This window comes from Parasteatoda tepidariorum, chromosome 11 (assembly GCF_982258835.1).
Source record: "Parasteatoda tepidariorum strain Cologne lab strain chromosome 11, Ptep-v5.0, whole genome shotgun sequence".
NCBI classification, from domain to species: Eukaryota; Metazoa; Arthropoda; class Arachnida; order Araneae; family Theridiidae; genus Parasteatoda; species Parasteatoda tepidariorum.
In genome coordinates, this window is record NC_141765.1 from 38661188 (window position 1) to 38675454 (window position 14267).

The following is a 14267-nucleotide window of genomic DNA, read 5'->3' on the forward strand; positions in this document are numbered from 1 at the left end:
AAAAACGTTTTTCTTCCTTTCATCTTCTGACAAAACTAATTGAGAAATATTGAGCTATTACCTCAACATAATAAGAAATAATGGACTAATAAGACATATACTATGTAATAGAAGGTAAGGACTTTATCACACGATTCTAGTTAAAATCTTGAAACAAGGAAAAATAAAACTGCACTATAGCACGACTACCATTATAAGTGTTTCATTTTTCTGAGAAGGAAAATAAATTATGTTAATAATTTAAATTCAATTTCAATGCCATTAAATCATGTCATATAATGCAAGAAATCAATGAATGAGGAAAAAGACAATATGAAGTCGTATACAATCGCACGTGAGGAATTTTGAAGAGAAATATTTTCCTTGATTTAATTAATTTGGATTTTAACAAACTATTACTTATTTAACGAGAATGAACATTTTATGCGAATAATTCATTTTTTCCTTATTAAGCCAGTATTTTGTGATTTTTCTTGATACAGCCTGCATCTTTCGAACGATTTCATTCAAAATTTTATATTACATTTCAAGTAATATGTATTAGAATACACTGCAGTGTTATAATGGCAAAAGTTGGAGAAAAAAAATTGATACCCTGCATAATTACGCATCATTATTAAAAAGAAACTATTTTCCTTGATTTCATTAATTTGTATGTAAACAAAATAATGATTTACAGAAAAATGACTAACATTTTTTATTAAAATAATTATAATAATAACTTCATTGAGAATTAGGGGACAGTAAAAGACCGAAAGGCAAATCCCTACCATCAAACTGAGTTTTGTAATTATAATGGAAATTAAAAAAGTTGTACACAACTTGTAATATTTCTTTTTTATATAATTAAATAAGTTAGTGGTAAGAGGTATAAGTCATACTTATTTCTATAAAACGCAAACTTTTGTAAATGCTTTGCAGTAGTTAAAGTAATATTGTAAATCAATATAATATTGTAATTATTTTTTTCAATTGGTTATTATGGGTCACATCAATTATCACGTGCCGTCAATTATCATATGCACTCGTAACAGTGATAGCTCATAAGAAAATAATTTTAAATTAAGTTTATAACACATTAAAAGAATTTTACAGTAAAATTACATTTTATGGTAATTTATTAAATGATGATTTAAAAACATTTAATTTTTAATCCATGTTAGAAAGAAATATGAGCTACTCATATGATCATATTAGTAGAAAAATACATAAGATACACATTTGACAATATAGTAATTATTTAATAATTTTAAAGCACCTAAAATTTTTGAGAAAAATTTTCAGATACTTTAACTACTTTAAAGACTTCTTAAAATTATATCGCTAATAAAATTCTGAATTTCAGTACTAAAAATTAAAGCATTCCCGCTGCAGCCTGATGTAGGCCAGGGGAGTAATGGTGGCTAAAGTGCATAACAGCAGGAGTGTGGCAATGTGGTTTGCATTGCAAACAAGCTACTTCAAAGACAAGCTGGTATCCATCAATCTAAACCTGAGTAGGGTTCAGGTTGCCCCTAGGGAGGGATTGAACCACATGTCTTCACAATGACATTTAAGTGTTTTAATCACTGAACCACCGTGGCTCGTATTGTAGTATAATTTAAATTAAATAAATTTTTATTAATTGTCTTTTATCTCTTCCTTAAAGAAAACTAATTTTGTGCTAAATTTAGATAAAAAAAATAATAGAATGAAATATAAATCGATAAAATTTAAATTTTTTTCACTTGATTTGACAAACAAATCGTCTGAGTCTCATACAGCGTAAAAAACCCGAAAACCCTTTTACGAGCATAATGTTGCTCGTAAAAGGGTTTTCGGGTTACTTTACAGTCAGTGGACATTTATTTCACGAGAATCATGCTTTTGTATTTTTATGCTCATGAGAGCTTCACGGACACGCATTTACGGTCAATGACTCGAAAACTTTCTTTTGGTATTTTTTACGATTAAATTTTTACAGTTTAAACCTAAAGGGTTTTTATTCATTAAATTCAGAAATTTTTAAATCACTCAATATAATTACTTTTCTCAAAATTTAATTACAAATCTAAGGGGGTTTGTTACAAATCATGTGGTAGCTGGAAAATAATTAAGTAACTGAATTTGTATTGTTTCAACAGGTAGGTTGCCTACGAAACAATTTCTAGATTAATTATAGAATGCAAATTTATTTTGAGCTTTTATTCCCGGAAAATTGAGGGAAAAAATGGCCTTTTAAGAGAAATATTTATTATTTTTCTCATTAGCAATTTTTAATTCAAGCTAACATATTATTTTACTTCAGTTCAAAATTAGTGTATTCTACTAAATTTTATAGCACACTTGCGCCATGAAGTTTGCTTTATTTTAAATTTTTTTTTTTCCTTTTTAAGTAAACCTATATCACCCCGTGACTTGTGGGTCGAAGTTAGGGTTCAAAAAGCTTTTCACCTCTTGGATAAGCCCTATCTCATCTAATCGCCCTCCTCGGATCAATGACCGAGACCAGCCCAAAACAGACAGACCTCCTTTTTTTTCCAATTAAAAACCCTGTCTCGGAAATTCGCTGAAGGCCCAAATTGTGTAAAGAAAATTGTTCATAAGGGCAGGTAGGAAGGAACTTGCTTCCGCAAAACCCTTAACTATTGTCTTTAATATCACCGCATTACCAGTTTCATCATCTAAGTTTGTCGTCCACTCTTTGAAGATGCGGCATGAATATATTTTTTTTTTTTATTTTTCTCTTCGACATTCGCACTCTGTAGGTCACTTAAGTTCTAAACATAGGTATTTGATCGTCACATGGGGGAGTAATTTACATTTAATTATAGGAATTTAGATTTTCGGCCGGAAACTGGTACCGCAAAAGCGTTGGTTATTAGAAACTTCACTGAATTTCAATTTATTTGATTTAGGTATAAATAACAAAAACGCGGTAGAATAAAGGATGTTTTTTTTTTTTTTACTTTCTTTTTTAATGCAATTTAAATTTTTGATCAAAACCTATGACGGTTTTTTTCTTTGATATTGGTTTGAGTTCAACTTAATGTTTCATCTATATACTAAAGTTAATAAATACAAAGTCATTCAAAGGTCAATACAGGTCGTGTCACTTTCAAGTTCACTTCTTTCGCCTGTTTCTACTTTAAAACTTTCTCATAGCAATTTTATTTTATTTCATCAGCGCTTTGTACCATCCATCACTTGGGATCCGCACCTATCAATGTTCAACTCCGTAGCTTTGAAATTTAGAGAATTACGCGAGAGAAAAAATATCTTTTAACAACAATTTTATTGTATTTTAGTTTTATCACCTACACTGAGCAGCCGATTTTGATTTTAAAACAAACTCAGAAGACAAGAATACTCGTAAATCAACCATTGGGACGAACTTTCCTTTTCGAGGAAAACTAATGTATTTACGTTAAATGACAAAAACAAAGCCACAAAACAACCCACGTTTAACCCGATCTTAACTCATGCGTTATCATAAAGATCGAAATATTTGTAATTTTTACAATATCTAAGTCCAGTTTTGGTTCTCTGAATTCCAAGATGGCTACGATTATATTGATCCATCAACGGTTCTTGATTTATAAATTACAGTTTGCTAACTCTAAACTACTTAATTATCTTCTTCTTCTTGGGCACTACAGCCTATGACAGGTCAAGGCCGTCCCAATAAGTTTTTGCCATCTTGATACTAAATTATCAGGTATTTTAATCTTATTTTGTGCCAAATCGGTTCCAAAAAAAATTCTGAAAAATGTCTAAAACACCGATTAAGCTTACTAAAAATAATGCATTCCACGCTAATTTTATTTTCATCATATAACAGAAACTATGTAGCATAAGACACTAAAATGTACTATTTATAAAAAAGGCTGAAATGTACCACATCCAACTTCAATTCACCAACTTTGAAGTTTAAAAATAAAACCTGATATAAATCATCCTTCTATTTTGTAAAGCCTTATACTATCGACCGCAACATACCGAATCAAATAATTTTAACTTAAACTCATGACCCCATTGCTCCCTAAATTGAGTTTCTCTTCTATATTTTTTATCTCTTTAGTTCATTATGCAAATAAGTCAATATATATCAATTAGAATGGATGTTTTTTCTCATGGACTTTAAAAAAAGTGATTAAAAATAACTGGGAGCAGTTCTTCATCCATTTATTGAATTTAAAGCTACAGAATAAATAACATCATTCTATTAATTAAGTTGTCTGGATCTGAAATAATTTTTTTTTGCTTGCAATGCAAATGCAAGTTCATTAAAAGGAATCCTAATGCTTGTTTTTAGATTTCTTATATTAATCATGTTCTGATCTAAGAAAATGTAACTGTCAGTGTTTACGCACACAAACATCTAAACATCGCTACATAATATAAAATAAAAGTATACGCTTTTTTTTCACCAAAAATGACCCTTAACGAAGTATGAGATGTATTAAACAATTATGGGCAAGCTGATCGTAAATTTCAATACGAACTACTAATATTTGCAACGACAAGATAATTGTGTTTTTATGGTTTTACATCAACTGAAATCGAATACTAATTTTAAAAAGAATTTTTAAAATTTTTGTTGCTCATATCAGTTTTTGACACTCGTTAAACCATGGTAGATAATTCTTATAGCCTTGGCCTGATAGAAATGATAAAAGTTTCTTTAAATAGCATTTTTTTATCTACACTGCCAACTTACAACAAAAGTTTTTTTTTAATGTAGGAAAATCTAGATTGACTTCCGTATTCGTATTTGGATCTTATACTCCGACAGAAAAAGCGTTTATAAATACTATGAAAGCTCCCTTATTTAAAAATATTATTTTTACTAAAATTCCGCTCTTTTTAATATTGAAGATTTAGTGTCGATGAGTAATCTGTAAGTTAAAGCGTCCATTGTTCATTTTGAGTAAAAATTAAAATCTGGAATAAATAAAATATCTAAGATAAGTATAAATAATAATAATAATAGTAATAATTTCTAGATTCTTCATTTTTATAAATTTAATTAACTTAATTATTTCATTCTGTATTTTCGATAAAAAGATATATATATATATATATATATTTAATATTTTGACTTAAATGTTTTGTTGTTATTGATTTATTTTTTACATCCATGATATAAAGCAATTGATTTGGACAAAGTTTTGTTTCACTGTTTCATTACAAGTGTTTCGAACACTTTCAGCTTAACTGTTTAATTACACATGTGTGTAGTAACCAAAAAAAAAGGGAAAAAGAAAGAAAGAAAATAAATGAAAAGAAAAGAAAGAAATATCAAGAAATATTAATTCAAATAGCATTAATATGAAAAAAAGACCTGCTGCTTTTTTGTTTAAAATGACCTCATGAATACGAATATGATCTCGCTCCCCCTCTCAGCCACCAATTTCAGAAATGTCCCACCCCTACATTTATTACTTTTTAATAATTAATTCATGGCCGTATAAAAGGCCATGAATTTAATTAGAAAGAGAAAGGTAAATTTTTCCCATTAAAGTTATTATGGGGGGCTAGGGGGTGAAAAGTTTTAAAACAGGAACATTTCTAGCAGGGAAAAAGATTTCAGAGGGAGTTTCTCGCTTGAATTATAAAAATAAATATCAAAAATAGATACTGTTTTAATGAATTTTTTTTTGCAATTTTTTAGGATTATTTTATTTTTTGCATTTTTCTAAGATTATTTTATTTTTTATTTCCGCTTGAAACTTCCTTTTTCTTTCTCAAATACCATCGTATAAAACAAGTAGTCACAATTTAGGTTAAAAGCAGATGAGAAGTAAATATCCGGAAATCATAGTACAGTGGATCATTTAAAGTTTCTCGTGAGAGTAACGGCACTTTCACTAGATTTGAAAAATGAATATTTAAACCGTTAAATCTTTTGATGGGCTACAGAAAGCAAAAAGTTCTATTACATGTACAGAGTGGGCAAATGACAATGCTGAATAACTTTTGATACAATGATCAGATCTTCACGTTCCAGGATTGAATCTCATGGCTTGAGGGGAAGACCTCAAATATACTAATTAATTTGTGCAGACGATATTTTAAGTTACGAAATCAGGTGCAAAAAACTTTGAATAAACGTGCCTTTTTTCTCTGAATAAACGTGCCTTTTTTCTCTGAATAAACGTGCCTTTTTTTTCGATGGAATCGGATTTCTGACCGTCAAAATATAGGGGGTAGCCGCAATTTGGGAAATATGGTTCCAATAAATTGGTCAGAAGAGCTTTCCGAAATTTGGACCTCATAATGTTCATTTTGCTTTTGCGTATTTTGCTATATCTCGCGAACTTTTTAACCGAATTGAAAGTTTTTTGCCCACAATTATTAAATTTACTTATGCAAAGATAAATCCATGCAAAAAATAGCTTTTGAAAATATTCCTTACCTTTCGTTATTTTATTTAATAATGGTCGAAAAAATTTTGAATTGTAAGTTATAAATTCTTTTTTTGCATCATATTAAAGAATGCAATTATACATGGCAAAACGCGAAATTTGAGCAAACTCGGTTGAATAGTTCATGAGAAATTGAATTTCAAACTTTTCAAATGTTTAAAATTCGAATTTTAAAGAGCTATTCGACCGATTTTGCTCAAATTTTGTATTTTGCCTTGTAAAATTATATTCTTTAAAATTATGTGAAAGATTATGTACCTTACGATTCAAATTTTTTCAACCATTATTAAATAAAATAATAAAAAATAATAAATATTTACCAAAAGTTATATTGTGCATGGAATTAATTATCTTTGGATAAACGAATTTTATAATTGTATGCAAAAAATTTTCAATTCGGTTAAAAAGTTCTGGAGATGTAACAAAATACTCAAAAAATAAAATTAACGTGAAGAGGTTCGAACTTTGGAGCACTCTCCTGACTTAACTATTGGGACCCTATTTCCCAGATCGCGGCTATCCCCTATATTATGGGGGTCAGAAATCCGAATAAGTCGAAAAAAAAAGGTATCTTTATTCAGAGAAAGTCCGTTTTTGTGTCTGATTTCAAAACTTAAAATATCGTCTGCACTAATTATTTAGCATATTTGAGGTCAACCCCTCGAGCCATTAAAATTGAGATCTAAAACATGAAGATCCGATCATTAGATCAAAAGTTATTCAAAATAGTCTGTTACTTTATTTATTTATTTATTTTTGCACATTAAACAATACAGTACAGGCAAGGTTATGAGATTTTCTGGGACATTCCCCTTGAATGTAAAAAAATAATAATAATTATTATTATTATTATCTCTTGTAACTTATTTTGTGGATGTTTATGCTACCCCCCCCCTCCTCTTCGTTCCTCAAACAATAATAATATTTAATATCAATGTTAGCTAAAAGCGTAAGAAGTAGAGAAGGAAGGAAGCCTTCGTACAAAATATCTTCCAAACTTGCATCCGAGAACTATGGGAACTCTCACTCAGCTTATTTTTATTATTTAGGGCTTTTACAGAAGGATAAAGAGAGCAAGAAGCTTGATTATCTAGAAAATAAGTTAAAAGTTAGAGAAAAAAAAATTAGAAAAATCGATGATTTTTAATGATTTTTTTTTTTTAATAATTTACTGAGAAAATCTCCAAAATCTTTTTAATAGCTGTAATTGTTCGTATATTAGAAAATTTTACTTCTCTAGCACCTCAAAAGAAATTTATTTCTCAAAATAATCATTTTTCTTCTCAGAAAGGTCTCGAAGCTCTCGCGTGAAAGTTCACACGATTCACTGTTATTTGGATACTTTTGCCTCCTCACCCCTAACCAGCTTTTAGTCAAAATTGAGGCGAAATATTTTTGTTATTAATTTAAGTTTAATCCTTAAAACTCATGATACGTAAAAAATTACTCCTTGATCATTGTTCTTCAGAACACCAACAAATTATATTTTGATTAGACGCCGCAAAATTATCTGTAAAAACTAAAAAAATAATAGTTAAAACTATTTATGAAATAATTTTTATAAATACATATTATATATTATTATTTAATCCTTAAAACTCATGATACGTAAAAAATTACTAGTTGATCATTGTTCTTCAGAACACCAACAAATTATATTTTGATTAGAAGCCACAAAATTATCTGTAAAAACTAAAAAAATAATAGTTAAAACTATTTATGAAATAATTTTTATAAATACATATTATATATTATTATATATAAAAATATATTATATATAAAAATATATTATATATAAAAATATATTATATATAAAAATATATTATATATAAAAATATATTATATATTAATATATATTATAGATTATTATATATAAATATAGATCATTATTATGCACTGAATAAAGTTTCACCAAACGATCGAATCTTCACGTTCTAGATCTCAATCTTAGTGGTTTGAAGGGGTCATCTCAAATTAGAGCTCATTCATTAGAATCTTTTGTGCTATTTAACCATTTAAAATGTGCATTAAAATTACTATGAATTATAATGAATTAAAAGATTTTATGTTTCTAATTTTTAAGAAAAACTGAAATGAGACCAAGGAACTTATTGTTATTTAATTCTATGTTAACTAATGCCTATTAATTTTTACTTTTAATTAACACCTGCCATTAAATCAAACCATCTGCTCGAAGTTGTCATGCAGGTGGTGCGTTAAATTGTAATGGTGATTCTGCGTAACAAATAGAACTTTAACCTCTTCCGTCTGATATTCGGACATACGTTGATGACCCTTCTTCAAACCTACAACGCCTATATTGTGTCAATACCTTTTATATATTCCAAATTTCTGTCTTTACTATTTTTACATTTTTCTAGTGTTTTAAAACTAGCTTTATTTAACCAGCTTTTTCTTACATTTTTCTGTAATTGATAGAAATATTCCTCCTAAACTTAAAAGTAATAAAAAAATAATTCAGAGGAAAATTATATTTGAATTTATTCACATTCTCTGTTTCATTTAAAGATGTGTAAACTGAAATTAAAAACTTCCTTTACAATTTTATTTAATTTTATTATGCGTTAGGACGACGCATTAGAAGTGAATCTAAACCTAATTTAATATAAATAACAACGAATAGATCTTTTATTTAATAAATTTTGATTTTTTTTCTCAACAGAATGTAAACAAATAGTACGTCTTAAACAGAGAAAAAACACTAGCTTCTGAGTAATAATAGAAGAACAGGAATTTTTAGGATTTCTTAAAATTACTTTAAATTGTGATTTTTTGGCACAGAGAAAAAGCATCAAAAACAAATCATTAGTTTATTTTATTAAAGAATAATACTTAAACAAATATCTAAATACAGCATACAAAATTGTTTTAAACCTTGCTTGTTATCCTACCTCAGATATTGTTCGCAATATCATTAGATGTTATTATTTTTGGGAAGATTAAAACAACTTCAGATTAAGAACACGTTCATCAAAAACATCTGGAATCACATATTTATCTGGATTTATATATCTTTGAAATCATGTGTTCACGATGGAAAAACATGTATGGATTAAGAAAAATGTCTACAGGTTAATATCAAAATAGTAATAATAACGTGTCAATTATTTTTCTTATTCCAAAGATTAAGATTTGATCAACTCTTAGTAACATATGTATTTGATTCCCAAGATATTATCTGGAAGTTGTTGTGGAATGGTGAAAAACATGGGGTACGTGGGTTATGCTGACTTAGACAAATCGTTCCAAAATAAAAATAGAAACAAATTTGAAACTAGTAATTTTTCAAAGACTTTACTACAATGGAAATATGGTGGTTTTATCAGCACTTGTGTAAAATCATGAACAAATACTGTGTTTATTTGGAATACGTGAACTTGATCTGCCATAAGTTAAATACGAACAGAAAAGTATAAATGGAGCAGTTAAACTTATGATTGAATTGGCAAATCTTATGAATTTAATTACTATTTTCTAAAGTTTACTGTAGTCAAAAAATTATTCATTTATTAATTTTTTCAGAAGAAGAAAGAACAAGGACAAATACTTTAAAGTATGAAAAGTTTTAAAGATGATGCATTTATTTGGTAGGCGTCAGATAAATTATTTGCAAACATTTTTTGTAATAAGGAATTCTTAATAAAAGCTCAACTTTTAAGCGTTGTTCCAAACTAAGTAATTATAAGATACTATATGAAATAACTACATACTAAACTATATAAAATACTGTACTACATAGCATACTACATTGATACATACTACACAAAAATAAATACTACAAAATACGGAATTACAAATACATACAATAAATATTTTAAATTTCGAATTAAATTATTTCTATGATACTCACGGTTAATTTGGGTATTGCATAACTTTTTCAAAACTTCAATAAGAATAATATGATATATAACCTTTAAAGTTATATAAAATATGATTAAGAGGTGATTGCTATTTAGTAATCCAATTATTATTGATATGTATATTTTCAATTGATAGATTTTAGATCATAACATGTAATTGTTATTTACATGTAATTGTTATTTACATGTAATTGTTATAATTAATAATATTTACATGTAAATGTTAATATTAAAATAACATGTAATTGTTATTTTGTTTACTTGAATTTCAGTTCCACGTGGCGCTGTCAGGATTAAAACGCAAACGAAGTAAAATAAATGAAATGCGTGTCTAAAATAAATTAAAAGCAGACGAGAATTAAATTACTTAGAAGAAATATTCCATAAAATGCAAACTATCACTACATTTTTAGACAACTATTAGTGGGCAAAACTTTAACAATATTATAAATTGTAAATAAAAAAATTAGAAAAGCATCTTACATTAATTTTGCACTAAAAAATTATTAATATTTAATAATCGAATTAAAAATTTATACTTTAAGTAACTATTAATGCCATTTTATTAGGAATCACAAAGTTTTCAAAGCTCATTTAATTTTTTCCTTTTTAAACAAACATTAAATTATTAATAGACTTAATAGTATTGGGTGTTGTCTGAATTGATGCCCCTCTGAATTGTTTAATTCCTTACAGTTCATTAAGTTATATCTGTTTAATCTGTTTAAAAGTAGGAAACTTTTCAAACGAAATTAACTGTAATTAATTCAAGAGACGCAAAAAATTTGAAACCTTTGCCATTTGTGAATACAAAATTTGTTGATATATTCTCCGTAAATTAATTGGTCAAAATAAAAAAACATTCAAATTTATAAACACCAATCCCCTTATGATGTTTAAAAATAACATTATATTCAACTTTAACTAAACTATAGTTGTACAGAAAGTTAAATAAAGAATGAAAATATATTTTTCAAATGCGAATCTAAAATGAAAACTATTGTGAAAGAATTCGACTAAAACTTAAACCCTGTCACGTATACATAATTCACGAAACACGTATACTTCTTGATAAAAATAACATCCTTATCGCACATCAATTTCAAAATGAAGTTACGCTAATAATTATTTTTTTACGCAAGATGTTTTAAGATCTTGCATATCAGAACTGCAATCCTATGCTCAGAATTTTACATTGTTAGTTCTTTTCCTATAAGAATAATTTAAATGATATGGATAGAGTAATTGATAAAATTTTATTAATTCGTAGTATTCAAAAAGTTTAAATAAAACTATGTTTTGTTAACCAGAATATTTTTTTAACTTTTGCATAATTTTATTCTTTCTTGAAAAATTTACAATTTATTTTTTGTTGAACTAAATGGCTATTTTCTTTAAATAATTGAAAATAGCTATCTTAAAAAGTTTCATTTAATTTTTATAGCAAATTGTATTTTAAATCTACGTTATATACATTTAGTAAAATTTAATTTCAATTTCAACCGAAATTGAAAAACACGGGAAATTGAGAAAACTGAAGAAATTTTTTTATTATATCTCAAAAATGTTAAAATGAAAATCCACACAATTGGAAAAAAACCGTTTAGGAATCATAATCACCAAGCACGATTCCCGCATTAATTACTTAGTTTCTAAAAATCGTAATATTTGTTCACAAGTTTAATAAAATTGAAATTATACTGTAGGGGAGAGTGGGGTCAATTGTAACAGGGTACGATTGTAACAGAGCAAAAATTTCGAGTGTCGGGTTCTAGATTTGGTTCCTAGGTGGCGCACAAGGTGTATTTAATAAATCTACATGTACACCCCTGATGGCAACCATTTTTATGTACTTTTGAAAGAGCTACATCACAAAAGATATTTTCACGCCACGCAAGTACTTTTTTTGGTATTAGAATATTATATTGTAACAAAGTAGTTTTGTTTAAACAAATAAAAATTAGTAACCGAATATGTAAGTGGACACCTTAATTAACATTTCAATTAAAAAAAAAGATTAGTTTTGCCAATTAACTAGCATTGTTTTTAACAAATGAAGCTGAAATGGCGTCTTGGGGACAATTGTAACAATAAGTAAAGGGACGATTGTAACAGCTGAAAATAAATAATCTTATGTTTACAAACCATTACTTAACCCTTTAAGAACCACCAATAGTTTCCTATATCATTTATATTATGTTGCATGAGCATTATTTTATTTGTCACTTTTCACAGCATAAATTGAAATTTTTAACCCCTTAAAGTTAAAAGTTTAACCCTTTAGGTCTCTGCTCATTATTATTTTTATTCCTAAAATATCACTACTATTTTGATCAATAAAAAAATATATCACAACTATGATAATATGTATAATTAACTATGTTTTAGTTGAATTTATGAACTGTTACAATTGACCCCGTAAGTGGGGACAATTGTAACAAGTGCACGACTGTCAAAAATTGTTAATAACTAATATAATAACATTTAAAATCAGGTATTTGTTTTTTTTTCTAGTAGAGGATAGTCTACTTTACTCGTCTGTCAATTAATACTAATAATATATTGGATATTTTGTTAGTTAAAAATAGTTAAGTAAAAATGTTACAATTGACCCCACTCTCCCCTACGAAATTAGAAATTATTATATAAAAAAATAGAAACTATTTTAAAATGGAGCGAAATTTTATAATATATTTAAATAAATACATAGTTTTTATTAAAATAAGCACAATAAAGTGAAATTGTAGGGTTAAATGAAATTACACTGGTGTCTGGTAAGAGAATTTGTAGACTTGGGCGATTATCTCTAGAACTACTGGGCCGATATTAATGAAATTTTATCTGTACATACATTGATACAATACAAAACAAATAACCATTCAACAATTGTAATACACTCGCATGATCATTCGTAACACTTGTTGGAGTTGGAAGGTATGAAACAGCAGTTGTAGAATAAACGAAAAAAAGGGGGTTAATCGGGAGTATGGTCCCCTCTTACACATATACAGGCCTTGTAGAGTGATTTCATGCATGAAATAAGGCAGTTTATCATTTCCTGTGACAATTGGCCTGAATTGTCCTGTGGCATTTTCATACCTTCCGATTCCAACGAGTGTTACGCGTGATTATGCTTGCGTATTACAATTGTTGAATGGTTATTTGTTTTGTATTGTATCAATGTATGTACATATCAAATTTCACTAAAATCGGCCCAGTAGTTCTACAGATAGTCGAGAAAGTCTGCAAATTCTCTTAATTTCTTACAGCAGTGTACTTATTGAAAGAAAATCGTGTAATAAAATAAATAGAATTCTTATGAAGTAAAATAAAAAGTCGCACTAGCTACAATTTTCTTCTTTCGTACTTTATGATCATGGTTTTTTTACACTCTATATTTTTTTGAATATTAGAGTTTCGTTTTCAGTCTTTTACTGTGATTCTCATAGGAAATTAAATAACTTGCTTTCAGTGTTCCATTTGAAACATTTATGTAATAAAATAAATTTTATTTCTAAAAAACTTACTGAAATCATGGATTTTTCAAAAGGCAAAAAGTGTTAATTAAACTCTAAGTTAAAATTACTCGTTTAAAATAACTGATTTAAGTTACTATAGTCATTATTAATATAAAAATAAATGTATAGACAAATCAGCACTATTATAGCGTCACTTATTACTGTGCAATACCAAGAAAATATATGTTTGCCGCACAACAGTCTGCATGTGATTTTAACTAGTATTGTATAGCATTTTCAAGCCTCCATATTTTAACCATTATTTCAATTGCTATTCTTATTAACAACTCTTAAATCATAAGCGTTATTGTAACAACAATCGTGGAGTCATTAATTTCACTGCGGAAAAAAAACTTTCTGTAAGAAAGCAGTATTTCTTAAATGTATCTGTCATCTTTAAAGTCATACTTTTCAGACAGCGAAGAAATATTAAATGATTCTGCTCCTTTATTCTTCACTTT